General features: G+C 39.7%; 1 long non-coding RNA gene across 1 annotated transcript in view; it reads right to left on the bottom strand.

Annotated features, from left to right (window-relative positions):
- LOC118765425 overlaps window positions 1-6,710 on the bottom strand; it is a 24,438-nt gene extending 17,728 nt beyond the window's left edge. Inside the window, exon 1 of the long non-coding RNA XR_005001288.1 lies at window positions 6,700-6,710. This is a non-coding gene — a long non-coding RNA (uncharacterized LOC118765425). The remainder of the gene's footprint in view (window positions 1-6,699) is intronic.
- Between the last annotated feature and the right edge of the window lie 8,546 nt (window positions 6,711-15,256).

Here is a 15,256-nt window from a genome sequence, read left to right as displayed (position 1 = left end):
AAATTTCTTGCATTGGCCTCAATTGTAACTGTTATGCTTTAATCGGTGTTCCAGCATCTGTCTAGATGTTTTCAGAAGGAGAAGGCTCTTGTGTTCAGATGTTCTTTGATGCAAATGTGTAATGGTCTTGTTGTGCTACCCACATAGAACTTGTTGCATTTGTTACATTGTATTCTATACACAACATTTACCCGTTGGCATAAATCTGTGTCATGGATGGGGCAGTTAGCTAGTGTGCATTGATTGCTGTCCTTTGCTTGTTTCTTTGCTAGGTGTCATCTCAAAGAGGTGCTGTAGTGGGCTAGTTGTATGTTTAATCTATCTCTTCTTATGGCTCTTCAGATGGCTGTAGTTATCTTCTTGCTAAAATGGGGTATTTTAAGGAAGCATGTGTTGCTGGGTTTTCTGTGTGTTCAGCATGTTTGTCATCTTAAGTACTTGAGCCGATTTACAATAGATATAGGGTACTTGTTGCTTTTCAATATCTCGAGAAAGCGTGTGGTGTGGGTCATCTTGTTCTCTATCCTGCTGCACTTGCTCTGGATGCATACAAGTTCATTTCTGGTGTATCCTGTTTTGGCACCGAGTGAAAGGACTAAATTGTACTAAATAAACATATCTCTACTGACTGTTTTGTCTGAGTTGGTCTAGGGCAGTTGGTGCAGTCTTTTGATGACTTTGTCAGAGTTCTTGACATGTCCAGGAAAGTTGGAGGGTATGGGCTTCAGGATGTGGGAAAGGAGCCAGGATATTTTATATAGAAGTCCTTCCATGCTGGAAACGATGGGTCTAATCTGGATCATGTTGCTATCCTTGTGTGTTTTAATGAGGTGATAGAATCTGAGTAATCTACTGTTCTTTGTGATGAAGTTGTTCTTGTATTTGCTATGTAGTTGTCTGCTAAGTTTTAACATCATCTCATTCAAAATAGTCGCCTTGTGCAGCAATACACTGGTCTCAGCATTCCTCCTAGTTTGGGATTCTGGCCTGGAAGCCGTTTTTCACAAGTGAGTTGAGGACCTTCTGCAATTCACTCTTGATCTCAACAACAGTGTTAAAACGGTGACCTTGAGCTGCATTTTCATCTTGGGGAAGAGATGGAAGTCTGCAAGTGCTAAATATGGTGAAGAGGGCAGTTGTGGAAGTGATACCATGTTGTTTTTTGGTGAGAAACACACAAGTGAAGAGAGCTCAGTGACAGGGTATATTGTCATTGTGAAGAATCCAATTCTTCATGTTCTACAGATCTGGTCGCTTTTGCCTAGTGTCCTCCCTCAAATGCTTCAAATCATCATTGATTATCCTCTAATGATTCTCGTTCACAAGCTGATGAATTTTCTCCATATTTCTAAGGGTGACACTCATGGCAGGTCTTCTGGATCACTCATCGCTCAACATATTTAATATTACCAATATTATTTATGAAGTTTCTCATTATTATTATTATTAATACTGGGTTTGGTATTGAAACTAGGGGTAATTTTTTTGCTCATGCCTGGGGTCGATGGTCAAAAAAGTTTGGGAGCCTTTGAACTAAACAAAGACTAGAGGTCTCTTACAACCAACTGTACGATGATAGTTGACAACAGCATTCATCCACCTTTGGCTTTGCTTCTTTTCCTGATGCTGTGATGCTCACAGGAAAACTGGAATGAAACTGAGAAAAAAAGGCAACATGAAAGACAGTGATACAAAATAAAATTGAATAACACTTCTGAAGAGGAACAGAGGGAGTATGGGAAGAGGCTAGACAGAGAACTTTTAGACCACATGTTAAGAGTGAGGAATAAAGATCAAGAAGTCTACAAAAAATAAGAATCAGAGATACAACTATGTTATAAAATGAAACAGTGGGAAAAGAGAGAAGGTTGATGGAAAGGAGATACATGGCAGTTCAAAGAGTAAATATGGAAATTGACAAAGGTAAGAAAAGGAGATTAGAAAATTTAAGACATAGGGCTAAAGAAAGTCATACAAATGAAACAGAAGATGACAGAAATGTTAGAAGATGGAATGAGAGATTACATGCTCAAGAAGGATTCACTAAGACAAATGTAAGAAGGCAACAAAATGCTGAAAAAACAAGGCAAAAATGATGTAAATAACATGATACACGTGGGCAAGAAAATGTTCAATGAAACAGTATCTGAAAAGACATTCATGTAGATAGATGTATTCTGTCAATTTTGCAAAGCTAAGTGTTTCATTGCAGAGAAAACAGCAGATGGAAAATTCAGCAACTGCTGCCACAAAGGAAAGGTACAAATTCACCCTCAAAGACCTATTCCGGAATATCTCAAAAATGTAATGAGTCAGCCTGACTATCCTCATTTTGCAAATTTCAAGCATAACATTAAACCATACAATTCATTGCTTTCATTTGCATCAAAGGAGACTCAGGTAGCTAATCCTCCAGGTCATGGTCCATATTGCTTTTGAGTTCATAGGCAAATGTACCATCAGATGTCTAATATGCATCCATCAGAAGGAGAGGGGAGACAGTTTGCTCAACTCTATATTGTTAATTCAGCAATGACTATTTCAATGGCTATGTTCAATTATCAGGCTAATGTAGCATGCATCCCTGAAATCATGGCCAATCTTGACAGAATTATTAAAGAAAATAATGTCTATATAATGTTATACAGAATGCTAAGTGAGGCAGAACAAGAAGAGAAAGAGCATGCGCAATTGTAAAAGCACTAAGTTTCAACAGTTGGTATGGTTTTTAAAAGAGATTATACTGTTGATAGATATTGTTACAATTTGCCAACTACTGATGAAGTGATTATATTGTTCAGACATGAAGATGGAGTGTTCCCATTTGAAAATATATCCAAGGAATCCAGGTGAGGAACATATTATTTTCAATATCCTCAGCCAAATTTGGATCCAATGATACGCACATTATTTTACCCATTCAGTGAGTCATGCTGGCAACCCAGTTTTTTAGTTGTTAAGGAAGCAGTGAGAACTAATGGCCAGAATAATATCACAATGCTCCAACATAAAACTAGCAAAAATGTAGTGAGGGATGAATTTAGTCCAATACTACATCATGGCAAATTCTTTCACCAATGGGTCGTAGATAGTCTAATATCCTCAACTACATAAGATTACACCAGAAACAATTAAGGTTTGAAAACTATGCTGGACTGGCCAATCATTTTATGAATGCAGCAAACAGGGAAGAGCAAGTAGGATGAACTGTGATACTCTTATCATCATTTCAAGGATCACCTTGCAATATGAACATAGGCTTAAGAACAAGGAGTTCAGGGTGTCTGAGCGCACTCCATAAAATTTTTTGTGGGGTAACATTAAAAATGCTTTGAACATTCTCCTGGAAAACTTCATTGCCAAAATGAATGAGCATAGAAACATTTTTGGACTGATCTCAAACATCACTTTTCCATTATTGAATTTGTCTGATTTGTTTGATGTTTGAATATATTAATAATTATCATTATTATACCTGTGTTTGTTTTGATAGTAAGATTGAAGAAATCAGCCTTGTCTGTAAAAAGTTTTAGACGAAGGTTTGCACCATCCAAACAAATTTCATTCTCACACTAATGAACATAAAAGAATGTTACTATGATGCAATGGCATTTGTCTCAAAGTATAGAAAACCCAACCTCTTCATTACTATGACATGTAAACCATCATAACCAGAAATTAAAAAATAGTCTCTTTTCAAGCCAAAGTGCTTCTGATTGTCCTGATTTGGTTGCATGCATGTTTAAATAATAATTAAAATCACTTCTGGAAGATATGATTGCAAGATCCTGCAGTGGAAACACTTGGGGCATTTTGTTATTCCATTGAATTCCAGAAACGTGATTTACTCATGCTCATATTCTGATCATATTAGAAGATAAAAATATCTTCAATGATCCCATAGCAACGGATAAAATGGTGTGCTGAATTTCCAAATCCAGTGGCAGAAACCCTTTCACTATGATAGTGCAAAGCAAAATGCCAAATATATGGTCCCTGTGGTGTAGCAAATCCAATCTCTTCCAGTATAGAGAACCACAAATCCACTAAAGAGTTTCCAAAATACTTCAGGAATGAAGCAACTGCTAATGTTGATGGATACTCTATCTACAGGAGTTACAGTGGCACAATTTGCCATGTTGCTCCCCCAAATTAGACAAGAGATATGTTGCACCAAATAACAAACGTCTCAATTTTAAGCACAACTGCCACATCAACACAGAAATGTGTTCCCTTAGAAATAGTGTCAACTATATTTTTAAGTACACACACACACACCACACACACACACACACACACACACACACACACACACAAAGGGTATGTTTATGCTTAATTGCAAGTTCTAGAAAAAATGCTTTTCTACGTGACTGAATAAATCAATACACGAGGTGCATTCAAAAGGTATTTGACTTTTTTCCCCACCAAAACTAATGCCATGTTGGCAAAATCCCTTGGGTGGGAGGTGACACCACCCTTCCTGTACATGCATGTAAACTTTTGCACTGGTGGGCTGTGTTAGTTGCTGACTGTTATGCCTAGAGTAGTGTGTGCTCGTCGGATTTTTGCCTTCATGCATGATGACTAAATGCATTGAGCAGAGATATTGCATCAAGTTTTACCTAAAGCTTAGCGATACTCAAGATCAAACCATCCAGAAGATTCAGCAGGTAGTTGGCAATGATGCCATGGGCAAAACTCAGATCAAGGAGTGATACAACTGCTTCAAACATGGCCACACCTCAATGGAAAGCAAGGTATGTTCAGGCAGGCCGTCTATAAACTGAGACGAGGAGTCACTTGAGAAGATTTAATGAATGATCTGAAGTAGGACTAAGTACAGAATCAATGCATTCCATTTTGAAGGAAGATTTGTGCATGCAGAAAGTGACAGTGAAAAAATAAAGTCAGATACTTTTTGAATGCATCTCATAATCTAAGCTTTCTTGGGGGAAAAAAAAAACACACTACCTGTTTGACAGGCTCTCTGCTCTCCCAACTTGACACCATGTAGATTCTGGCTCTTCCCCAAACTGAAAACCATGCTGAAAGCAAACTGATGGGAGTCGTGAGAGGAAACTATGAGAAAAGCAATGGTAGAACTCCATAACATTCCAGAGAATGTGTTCCGGAGATGTTACCAGCAGTGCAGAACTGCTGGGGGATGTGTGTGAATTTCCAAGGAGATTATTTTGAAGGTGATTTTGTAAAACATATGAAATTGCCTTTTTTATGTCCAAAGATCGAATACATTTTGTTAGTGCACCAGAAGCAATGTGAACAAGATACATGACAAATCACTGTCATTCATTTTCCACTACATCTTGAACACCAGTAGCCTGTATATCTTCAAGAGGGCAATGAAAGAGAAGTACTTCAAAAGGCCCAGGATAGAGACATTCACCTAATTGCATTGCTCAAACTCAATGAAACTGATGAAGCTGCCAGTCAGTATCTCTGCACAGAAATTCCATACTGTTATGTCTTCAATGAGGAAACATCAGCATGGAGACATGTTATGAGGAGGATATAAAATTGTTCCAAGAATGTATGCAGTGCATCCATATGAAACAGAGAGATTTCACCTTTGAATATTGTCGCTACATGTAAAGGGCTCTACAAGTTAGGTACATGTAAAAGGTTCAACAAAGCAATGCATGTCAGAATACCCAAACAAGAGCATTATTTGCAATAATTTGTGCTCTTAACAGACTGACTGACTCTCCGCCACTATTTCATCTTCAGAGCAGCACCTTATAAGGGATTTTGTAAAAGAAGGAAGAACACACGAAGCTCTTAACAGGAACTTTGCATGATATTCACCAAACTTTCTCCATGCAGAGTCTATGCTATAGTGACTTGGGATTGTCTGATTTTGTGCACGTTATCAATAATGATAATGAACTCTACTCAGACAATACTGCTGATGATGAAATAAAATTACAGAGCTTAAATGAACTACAGAAAGAAGCAGTTACAACATTGTAGAATGTTTAGATGATATTATGCAGAGCACAGCTTCTTTCTTTTTGATTGGATCTGCATGCTCAAGTAAAAACCTACCTCTACAATACATTCAACAGCTACTGCTATTTGCAAAGTAAATATGTGTTCTCTTATGCATCAACCGAGGTAGAACAGTTCATAGAGGAATTCAACTCATTCTAAAGACATTATTGTCATCTATGAAAATCCTTCAGAAGAATCAGAAAGAATAAAAACTGCTACTTTGACGATAATTTATAAAACATCAATGTTCTCACCGAACACATTTCACATTATTGGTATCCTTCTGAAGACAATTATGGGTAGCAGTTAACCTTTTGGAGTTTATCTGCTTAGGGAAGACTTCTGTCTGATAGTATGTATAGTGCCAAGAGGCTCCAAAACTGACATCATTGAAACTTGCTTCAAACTCTCCCTGTTGTAGTGATATATAAAGACCCCCAAACTCACCACCAACATGAGATCACGCACTGACACAGTATTCAATGAGTAGTTACTTCAAATTGGAGAGGGAACCATCAGTAACAATGTACATGAAATACCACATAGAATGACTGTAACTGAAGATATCACACAAGAAGTATATGGCAATTCTTTGAACCTGGAATTGGTCAATAATGTTGATCTGTGTGGGAAAACAATTCTAACACCAAAAAATAAGGATGCTCTGCAGACAAACAATAGAATTCTGACTCTCTTGACTCATGAGACAATAGAATATAAGAGTGTTGACTGATTACACCAACATACACATCCGCTTTGCTAATCTCTTAATTTTAGGTACTAGAATTTTTCCAACAGGTACTAATGCCCATTTTTTTTCCATTGTAGGGGTTGTTATGCCCTAATATTAGACTATTTTTATAGTCAATATATGGTGAAAGCTCATATTTTTTACATATGTATGTATGTATGTATGTATGTGTGTATGTATGTATGTATGTATGTATGTATGCATGCATGCATATGTATGTATGTATGTATGTATGTATGTATGTATGTATGCATACATACATACATACATACATACATGCATGCATGCATGCATGTATGTATGTATGTATGTATGTATGTATTTATGTATGTATGTATGTATGTATTTATGTATTTATGTATGTATACATGTATGTATGCACATACACACACAGTTCTATTTATTAAGGCAGCAACCATGTTCAGTTAGATCTAACAGCCACATTGTTCACATTACCTTGGTTTTCAGCTCTGTTAAATATGACAAGCACTCTCTTCTGTTATCTGTTTAGTATACCATCAACTTTTGTCAATGTTTTCTTTTAGTGTAAAGTTTTCTATCAGTTTTGTTGAGTGATGAACTATAGACCTCGTCTTTTATCTTTCTAGCTGAATGAATCTACCCCAGGCCTTATTTTTGTTAAGCCTGGTGCTGATTCTTTTGGTCACTTTTTGCTGAACTGCTAAGTTACCGAGATGTAAACACGTAAACACCAGTTGTCAAGCATTTGTGGGTGACAACCACTTACACAAAGACACACACATAGATATATGTAAATATACATATATGACTGGCTTCTTTCAGTTTCTGTCTACCCTATCTACTCACAAGGTTGGCCCAAGGTTATAGTAGAGGATACTTGCCCAAGATGCCACACAATGGGACTGAATCTGGAACCATGTGGTTGGGAAGCAGGCTTCTTCTTGCACAGCCATGCATGTGCCTATTGCCACACCTATCTAAAATTCCAATTGTAACATCTATGTTATCATGTTGATTCAACCTTCAATATTCCAAGAAAGGATTTACCAAATTTGTCCTTCATATCTCCTTTCTTTGTGTTGCATAGGTTTGTATCACTGAACACATGTAAAAGTTTGTGTGTGTGTGTGTGTGTGTGTCTGTGTGTGTGTCTGTGTCTGTGTGTGTGTGTCTGTGTGTGTGTGTGTGTGTGTGTGTGAGAGAGAGAGAGAGAGAGATTAAAGTCACAGTTGTCTTTTTTCTATTTAACAAAATGTCAATGAAAAAAAGAAGACAATAAAGAAGAGGAACAACAACAACAGCATTAATAATGACAACAACCAGATCAACCGCAGCAGCAACAGTGGCAACAACAGCAGCAGCAACATCAGCAACAAGCACAGCAGCAGAAGCACTAAGATCATGATATTACTGAATCAGTGATGCTTTAGTTACAGTTTCTATGGCAATTAAGCAAACAGACCGAACAGAATAGTAAATAAAGAAGAATAACAATAACTACATAAATATAACTATGCTTAAAATGAATTTGAGAGAAAGGAAGGAAGGAAGGAAAAATTAAAAAGAAATGAAGAAAGAAGCAAGGAGACAAAGGAAGAAAGGAAGAAAAATAGAAAGAAAAAAAGAATGGCAGGTGGGAATGAATGGACGAATGAAGGAAGGGAGGAAGGAAGGAAGGAAGGAAGGACAGAAGGAAAGAAGGAAGGAAGGAAGGAATTGTGTGTTGTTGGAAGAAATACTGATCAATCCTCTCTAGCCAGTGTCAATGGCAGAGAACTTTAGGAGTAAACACATTTAATGGCAATGGGGAATGATTTATTTACCAATTTTTATACTGAAACACATTTTTTGACAAGGATGTTTCTCACTGAGAAGACCAAATCTGATCAAAACATTGGTGTCTTATGATCCACTAACAGCATTCTGTGTATTTTAAACTCACAAATCTCTTTGTGGAGTTTCTCTGAAACAAAATAATATTACAGCTAGTACTATTCCTTGTTTGTATATCCCACCTCACACCTCCATGCATTCTCCTACACAGTATTCACTCCTAAAAACACATACAATGCACATGCACACAACACATCTGAACACAGACAATATACACATGTACACAGCACACATAAACATACACAGTATACATGCACACTATAGGATCACACACACATACACGCGCGTGCGCACACACACCTCACGCACTATTTATACCCCCTCCCAGAGGATGTAAACAAACAAACACTAATTCTCAAGTGGTGGTAATACACACACACAAACACACACACACACACACACAAGTACGTGGTCTGATCAAAAGTATCCAGACTGTTGCCATAGTAATGAAACTAAAGAGTGAAGCTGCTTGGCAAAAGATTGACCTTGAACTCTGCTGTGCACATGCACTAAGTTTTAACATTCTAGCTCACTTCCACTGTTTACAGCAGTGCTTGGAAGTAATGTGCGTAACGTGTGATTGTCACATTGACCATGACAGAGAAAGTTGAGCAGAGAATGTGCATCAAATTTTGCTAAAAGCTTGGTGATACCTGCTTCATAGGCCCACACAAAGTTTTCATCGTTCTCAACACAATCAAGGAGATCTTGTGCAACTGAAACCCGAGTGTCTTTTTGGTCAGCTGAAAGTGGTTTTGGCACAAACTTGGCAGACATGCATCATATACCCAAATCTTCAATGATAATGGACTGAACTGAACCATAACTAATCTGCACATTCTCTGATAGCTCACAGATGGTGATTCGATGATTTCCCCTGACAGTTGCACACCCATCTGCAATGGCTTTCTCATTTCTGCTAGTTATGGGTCTCCCAGAATGTTCAATACAATTGACATTTTTTGGCCATGTTGGAAATATCTGAACCGCTCGTACACTTCTGTATGGCTCATACACTCCTCTCCATACACTTTCTGCAACTTTGCGTAGGCCTCTGAGCAGGTATTGCAATGACAACTTTTTCTGTCATGGTCAATCAAACGTTAGACACGTTACAAGCACTGGTATAAACGGAGGAAGTGAGCTAGAATGCTAAAACTTATTGTGCATGCACAGCAGAGATCAAAGTCAATCTCTGGCAGGCAGCTTCACTCTGCATGCTTTAGCTTCGTTACTATGGCAACATCCCAGATACTTATTGATCAGACCTCATATATTTATATATATATATTAACATCCCTCCTCCCCAAACCTCACCCCACATTACCTTCCCAGTTTTCAGAGTTGGCACACTGAAAGGTAGGTCTAGTGAGATTGTAGAGATGCTTGAAAGGAGACGGGTTGGTGTATGCTGCATACAAGAGGTCAGATGGAGAGGAACTTCAGCTAGGGTCCTCACAGGCAAGGCACATAGGTATAAAGTCTTCTGGCAAGGTAACATGGATGATGTAGGGGGTGTTGGCATACTCCTTGCGGAGAAATGGGTGGATAAGGTCATAGAAATTGTCAGGGTATGTGATATGGGTGCTTAAGCTCAGGTTAGTCCTACAGAACAGCACAGCTACAATTATCTCCGCCTACGCTCCACATGCAGGGCTACCAAATGATCAGAATGACCACTTTTATGATACCCTTCTGCAGGCTACCTCAAAGAAGGTGGCCATGGTATTGGCACCCGAAACGATGAGGGGACTAGTTATTTGATTGCAGACCTCGTTTCAGTCTTTTTATTATCACTGGGTCACACATAATCCCCACATGGTAACATTGATTTCAAGGCCTTCCCGGTGTTATGGCGGGGAGTAAGTCTGAGTAGTATACGTCTGAGTACGACGAAGACCACAAGTGTGTGTGTCCGTGTGTTATCGACGAGGCACGAAGTGGCGAGTTCTGGGGCGAGTTCTCGGTATCTGGTTATTCAAAGACATTTGTAGAATGTATATTTATTCTGTCCAGTTACGTATCAGTATAGTGGTCATTTGCAAACTCCAACTTTCATTTCTCCTTAGCCCTCACGTCACACAGTTGTTAATATTTATTTCAGTTGGGTCACGCCCTTCCAATTGCTATAGATTCATAATGCATCTTACGGCTATGCCTGTCACCTGCATGGTGAGGAATCCTACATTGGGAGTGGTAAAGACTAGGGTACTATAGCTGACTGTTTATTGTGATCATTTGTCTTTTGGTTTCCAGTAGCTTTGCTCTCTTTTACAAACCCAGTGAACATATATTTCCTATTTCAAAGAAATTCAAACAATAGATATAAGACCCAAGTTAAAAAGATTCTCAACAATTCAACTTCTTTGGTTGACATTAAGATGCCCACCCCAAACAGGGGCCTTAACTCTCACATTTTAGAGCTCCATGACCTTCATTTTTCAGGAGCAAAATCCTTTTAACAGGTTCTATAAGACTGGAATTTTGGAATATGCACATAAAAATCAGTAGTATGGGATACACGTGGCATGATTACAATTTTGTTTGGGTGTGTAAAGAGGGAAATAACCCTTATCTGCAATTTTGATGAAATTCGAAACATAGGTATGCCAGTTCATTACAGAAAATATAACAGAAAAGTCTAACTCTTCAATTGTATGTAACTCGGACAACGCCGGGTAACTCTGCTAGTATATATATATATATATATATATATATATATATATATGACATTTTTTTTTCCACTACAACATGAGTGTTCTATACATTTTAACTCCAGGAAAACGTCTTTTCCAGCTGGTTAATGACACACAACCTATGTCCAATATATTATGAGTAAGGGAATGAATCACTCTAGCGAGTAGGTATCCAGTACCAATGATGACTAAAGACTCAGAAGCCATGGTCTACTGGCCTTGCCAAGCTGGAGGAGAGTGATTTGTTCCCTTACTCATAATATATCAGACACAGGTTGTGTGTCATTAACCAGCTGGAAAAGATGATTTCCTGGAGTTAAAATGTAGTAAGACAGCTCTGTATGGAGCAGCTATGTTATAGTAGTAAAAAAAATGTTACTGTCTAGTATTGTTACTACTTATATCTCATTTAAACATTTCAGAACTAGCTACTTTTCTTGTTATGAGATCAGCTGTTATTTGCCACTTCTCTGTTTATACATTATGAGTGTGGACAATTGGTTGCCATCTCTAGCTGGCAAGTATCCAGTACTGATGATGGTTATAATGGAAGGCAATGTTTATGATATTGGGAGAATATCGCTTTCTTCCATTATCTCCTTTTGTTCTTCATGTAGTTCAGGCTCCAGCTGGAGAAGAGAGAAGACTTCAAGTACAAATGCAATCTACAACTGGTTTATTTACAAGTTTCACAGGATAGGTGAAGTGTGCTGCTCTCAGCAGCCATCTTTTGCTGTGTGCATTGTGTAGTAGCTCCATTAGTGCGGGCACATTGCCCCCGGAGGTACAACATACAGACAGGTCAAGCTAATGGAGTGCACTCAGCAAGCGCTGCTGCTTAGAGGCGTAAAGAAGAGGTGGCAAAAGAGAGAAAGAATCTCAATCTGTTTTGCCCTTATATACAGTTTGCCATCTCGAGCCTCATTGTAATCTTGCGCATGGCAAATGGATGTAGGTGAGGTCTCGTTCCAGTCTCGGACATAGCAATGGCTGCTGTGAGATCTCATCCAATATGGTGCTGACTGCTTGTGTCGCTACAAGGGCTCTCCCCTGAGTGCGGAAGTGCGAAAACAGAATAATTGGATCAAGTACAAGAAAGAGCAAAGACGGTAAACTGATCGCAACCAACAAGATATTGTACAAAATTGTGACAAGTCAAATAGAAAAATAATTGCAAGAAATATAAATTGGCATGCACAAAATTTGACAAAATGTTCAATGGCAGAGTATTGGAACTGTCCAGTAACACAAGAAAGCAACTGTCTGTCACAGGAAACACAAAAGAGATTGTCAGATATAAATAGTTTTAGTGGGGTTTTTAGGCCAATGCACAGTGCGGCCTGTCCTGGTGACATAGGGTTTGTTCGTGTTAGGTTGTGGTGAAGAAGGTGGAGGTGTAGGTGATGGTGTGGTCAAAGGTGTATGTGCAGGTGGATGTGTAGGTGGTTGTAAAGGATCAAATTTGGGTGTGTTTGGGGTGTCATCGAAGGGTGTGGACACCTCAGAATGTGCCCTTTTAAGTCTATCGACCGAACCGGTCTCTGCCTGACCATCTATGTCGAGACTAAAAGTTTTGGGTGCGTGCGATAGCACATGAAATGGTCCCTTATAAGGAGAAAGGAGAGGTCCTCTGACAGAATCATCCTGAACAAAAGCATGAGTCCATTTGTCAATATCTGATGGGATGTGAGAGGGAATAGACTGGTCACGCAGATGCATGGGAGGAAGACTTCAGAAATACGAGCGATGTCTGGTGACATAAGACATTGGATCAGGAGGCGATGAGTTGTCTGGCACTAACATTTTGCCAGGGAGTGCCAGGGTGGTACGATAAAGGAGTTCAGCAGAGGAGAAACCTAAGTCTGCTTTAACAGCAGTGGGACAACCAAGAAGAACAATAGGCAGAAATTCTGTCCAAGTGGCACGTAGGGTGGCCTTCAGTTGCCTGTGAAAAGGTTCAACCATCCCATTGAAGGCTGTGTGGTAACTGGTCGTACATATGTGATGAACTCCTAGGACTCATGATAATTCAGGAAATAGGGAAGCCTTGAACTGGCGTCCACAATCAGTGGTTATTTTAGCAGGGACATCAAAACAAGCAATCCAGTTAGAAACGAAAGCTCAAGCAACTGATTCAGCGGAAATGTCCTCTATTGGAACGGCCTCTGGTCAACGAGAGAAATGATCGACGTATTTCAATATGTAAGAGAAACCGTGACTAACAGGCCATGGTCCAACCAAATCGATGTGGACATGGTGAAAGCGAGTCTCCAGAGGAGAAAACTATCCAAGAGGAGCGCGAATATGCCTGTGGATTTTAGAACGGTGGCACTTTACACAAGAGCGTGCCCAATCGGTGATCATCCGGCGCATATTAGGCCAGAAAAACTGAGCTGTAATAAGCTTCACCAAGGCAGCGATGCCAAGATGTGACAGTGAATGCAAGGCATCAAACACACAGCGCTGGTGGTTCTCAGGTACAAACGGTCTGGGAGAACCAGTAGCTGTGTCACAAAGAATGGTGCCTTCAGCAGTCGGTAGTGGGAGATACGCAAACTTGCAACTGGACAACTTGGTAGAAGCTAAATCCAAAGTATCCAGAGCTGGCTGATCCTGCGCAAAGGCAGTTAAATCGATTGCAGCAGGAGATGAAAGGGAGCACACAGGAAGACGAGAGAGTGCATCAGCAGGCACGTTCTCTGTTCCAGGTATGTGCCGAATGTCACTCGTGAACTGGGAAATGTAGTCCAGGTGATGAAAAGCACGAGGCGAGTGTTTGTCCGATTTAGATGACAGAGCAAATGTAAGAGGCTTGTGATCAGTATAAATCACAAAATCTCAGCCCTTGAGTTGATGTTGAAAATGACGAACTGACAGGTAGATCGGCAAGACCTCATAATCAAATGTACTGTACTGACATTCAGCTGGCTTTAATTGATGAAAAAACACCAAAAGTTTAGTCTGATTGTCTACGGTGTGCTGCAAAACCGCCAACCACAGAATCTGATGCATCAATGGTTAAAGAGAGAGGAGCATTGGGAACCAGATGTGCAAGCAAAGGGACAGAAGCTATTTCCTTCTTGATTGACTCAAAAGCAGATAATGCCTCGGCATATAAAGTAATAGGAGAATTCTTTTTTGTATTTGCTTTCAATAGCGGAGTCAAGGGAAGTAACTTGCCTGCACAATCATGATTGAAGTGTCTGTAGAAGTTGACGACTCCCAAAAAATGGCAGAGTTGGCGTAGTGAAGTGGGGGATGTGATGCACTGAATTGCATTGACTTTGGAAGAGAGAGGTCTGATCCCATTGGAGTCGATATAATGCCCCAGAAATTCCAGAGAAGATTGCCCGAAAACACACTTATCGGGGTTGATTCTCACATTGTAGACACGAAGACACTGAAAGAGTTGATTTAAGTGTTGGAGGTGATTCTCACGTGTGTCGCTTGCAATGAGTATGTCATCAACGTAAGCGAACACAAAATCAAGTCCACGGACAAGTTCATCGAAAAATCTTTGGAACGTGATTGTGGCGTTCCGCAGACCGAAGCTCATAAAAAGGAGTAGTGATGGCAGTTTTTGGTATATCCTCAGGATTGACCGGTATTTGATGATAGGCACGAACAAGGTCGACCTTAGAAAAAATAGAACAACCATGTAAATTAGAGAAGTCCTGGAGAATTCTTATGGGATAGCGATCGGGAACAGTGACCGCATTCAAACCTCTGTAATCCCCCACTGGGTGAAAATCAGAATCCCCTTTTCGTGCCAAATGAAGGGGAGATGCCCAAGGGCTGGTGGAGGGGCGAATAAGGCCAAGCTGGAGCATATGCTCAAACTTGGACCTAGCCTTCTTAAGACAGTCAGGAGCACATCGCCGCAGGCATGAAAAGACAGGTGGTCCAGTGGTGGTAATATAGTGGA

Source organism: Octopus sinensis, linkage group LG11, assembly GCF_006345805.1.
Source record: "Octopus sinensis linkage group LG11, ASM634580v1, whole genome shotgun sequence".
NCBI lineage: Eukaryota > Metazoa > Mollusca > Cephalopoda > Octopoda > Octopodidae > Octopus > Octopus sinensis.
The sequence above is the reverse complement of the archived record's forward strand: the minus strand, read 5'-3'. Positions and strand labels throughout refer to the sequence as shown.